We start from the raw sequence: 3166 nt of genomic DNA on the forward strand, positions 1-3166 counted from the left end.
CGTAGATCTGGGAAGCTGAAAAGGATGAAGCTGAAAGAACTGTGTGTTCTGGATGCATTTACATGCGTTACTGATGTCACATTGACTCAACCCCTAAGCAACCTCTTATTTTAAGTCACCTGTAATAAATACACATGTCCATCACTGTAGAACTCATATGACCTACTGGTCTGACCTAGGTGATGAGCAGGTTCTCCTCATAATCCCCATTTATCAGGAAATAGCAACATACCAGCAGCTCTAATTAGGTACTTTACCAGCGTGGTTAATATAAACATGAATCTGAGTTTCAGGAAAGTTGGTACCTCACAGAAATGCTCCAGTTGTAGTGTGAACTGAGTCTCATCTTTACAAGTAATACTAACTGGGGGATTTTAAAGGAAGGAAAGAAAAAATATACACAGTCTATGTTGGACTGAAATTTGTTTTTCATGGAATTTACAACAGTTCACAAATTACTGTAAACAGAAAGTATTTATAGACACAAAGATGGACATGTAACCACAGATACTTAGTCTTCACATTCATTCCTCTTGCTATAGGCGTCTGTCTTCTTGAAGAATTACCTCATTAGTCTGGTTTGTGACTTCCTTAATTTTGTATTTCTGTCTACACTACTAGTATGCAGAGTGGGTTTTTTTAAGTTCATTTCTTTCTGAGTGTCTGTAATTGGTTTTAGTGTATTTCTGTCTAGATTGACACCTGGTATAAATTATCATAGTCACAATAGTTCCACTGAGGTACTCTGCCTGTTTTCATATCAGCAGTCTTCACTCTGGCAAAATGCATGTTTCTTCTTTGTGAGCACCTGTAGTAATAACCACAGTGGGGATCGGCCCAGCTGAAATGTGGAGGGCTTTTTCCTTTGTATTTGTTTCAGATGGTAAATAGTCACTGCAGTTCTAGGACAATAATAATCTTACTTTAATAATCTTAGTAAGTTATTCATTACATGATTGCAATCCCATTAATTCCAAGAGGCTCTTATGAAAATTGCTGTATAAAATAGAAGTACTTCTATAAGAAAAAATGCAAGAAGCTGAGTAACAGGTAATGCCATGTATCATATACTAATAGTGCATAGTGGTAGAGGTATGACTCACTGAAGGAAGAAAGCATTTCCCACTACAATTAGGTTCTTAAACTGAAGGAAAAAACCAGCACGCAACAATCTAAGTTATAGTCATTTTGCCTTTTGTGGCCACTTTGAAATGTATTGTGACTGGGCTAAAACTTTAAAATAACCAATTATTTGTGCAAGGATGGAGTGTCATATGTTAAAAAATATATAATTGATTTATTGTTTCATTTGTGTGTCTTGATGCTACCCAATTTTGGCCTGCTTTTACAAGTACTTTTGCACACCTGTGACTGTATTCTCCCAGGTAGTTAAACAGGAATTAATATCATAACTTATTGTCATATTGAAACAGTTTGTGTGAGACTTTGTTCCACAGATCAGTTTCTTAAGGTGCAAAAAAAAATTGGTTTTGTTTGCTCATAACTTGACCAGAGCATTTTCTGTTGGATTAAAATATTTTCCAAAGAAACTCAGCAAGTTGGTGGTGGTACTGTTCTTATGTTCAGATTGACTTTTTGGCCTGTCCATGGCAAGAAAGAAATGGGATCTCAGCGCTTCAGCTATTCAGAAAGATGCTAGTAGTCATTCCAAGGGAACATGGAGAAGATCTTTCTGGAGGTCATATCGTCTAGCTTTTCACAACCCCTGGCAACATCCAAAACCCAAAGGACAGGCCAAACAGTCAACCACCGATGGGGAGGAAAGACCCGCATTGGCGTAAATGACGAGGCAAGCAGTTACAGTCACTTTTCTTAAATGTAGAATGAAGAAGGTTTCCTGCAGGAGGGAATGGTGAATAATACAGATGTTCCTGTGGATCCTGAGAATGAGGCTTATGAAATGCCTCCAGAGGTAAATCTATTGCGGTATTTGCTCAATGCATGTAAGAGAAGGTTGTGCACTAGAGGAGGTTGTGCGCTTGAGTTACATGAGTCTGGCACAGGCTGATGCTGTGAGCTGCAAGGGCACAGCCAAAACTCAGTGTCTTTGGCCAAGGTCTGCCAGAGGTATAGTGCTGAGAATCAGAAAATTAATTGCTTTTTTGATAGTAAGGAAGTTTCATGGTAAAATATTGTGTGTGTTTCAAAGCACTTGTGCCTGGATTTCTGAGTAATCCACAGTAAATTTTTATGGGTTTTTGTATGTTTAACGTGGAATGCAGGACAAACTGCGTCTTCATAGATTGTTTAAATAGCTTGGCCACTTACCAATGCATCATGCTTTGTAAAACACAATAATGCATTATTATACTCTTAAGTTAAGGTAATTATGGGAGTAAATTATTTTGTTTTAATGAGCCAGTTGTCTGAAATATTACTACTATGTGTGGCATGATGCATTGGTAGTTGGAGTAGCAGTTTTATGGTAGTACAGATAATTAGACCGAAAATGAGAGGTATAAAAATTTAGGCCATGATCCAGTAAAAGACTTAAAGGCACACTTGAGCCTAACATCTTGAGTATCACTGAAGTTACGGATGCTGCTGACGTGTCCATAGTTTAACACTCCTATAAATGATTTAGTGACTTGTACAACGATCTGCAGCAACTGGTATGTTGGTCAGGCTGGAGGCAGCCTTCCTCCCTCTTCAAGTGAATTGTTGTGGGTGGCCTCATGAGTTTCTGGCAACATCAGCCGAATTATGTGTTCATCACTGTAAAAGTCTAATTCTCCTCTAAGCGCCCTGTCTTGTAATGTATAGGATCTGGAAAATGTGACAAAAGACTCATAAATGTTAAGATCCTAATCACATGAGAATCCGTAATATTTTGACATTGAATCCACCAGGACTAGAATAAATAGTGAGAGTAGGATGTATTTATCTAAAATACTAGTAGCACTGATTTCTGCTCTCCTCATTAGGAAGAGTATCAAGACTATGAACGTGAAGCATGAGAGTCCTTTCCTGTCTTTGTATCACCTGAAATCTACTAACTGCTAAAGATGTCCCATCCTGTACAAGTGCTGAGTTCCAATGTGCCCAATTGTGAAATTTTTTTACAGTTTTTATGGTGTATTTTGAAGTCTTCCATCAGCAGCGACTGGAGTATCTGTGACTGCATCCACCTTGTTTCAGCATTTCC

The 3166-nt window shown here is 38.2% G+C and overlaps 1 long non-coding RNA gene across 1 annotated transcript; it reads left to right on the forward strand.

The window, feature by feature from the left end:
* Positions 1-1841: 1841 nt before the first annotated feature.
* On the forward strand, positions 1842-3166 carry LOC103809793. Its single transcript, XR_624798.1, has 2 exons — positions 1842-1933; positions 2946-3166. It is a non-coding gene; the product is annotated as an uncharacterized LOC103809793 (long non-coding RNA).

This window comes from Acanthisitta chloris, unplaced genomic scaffold (assembly GCF_000695815.1).
Source record: "Acanthisitta chloris isolate BGI_N310 unplaced genomic scaffold, ASM69581v1 scaffold35100, whole genome shotgun sequence".
Classification (NCBI taxonomy): domain Eukaryota; kingdom Metazoa; phylum Chordata; class Aves; order Passeriformes; family Acanthisittidae; genus Acanthisitta; species Acanthisitta chloris.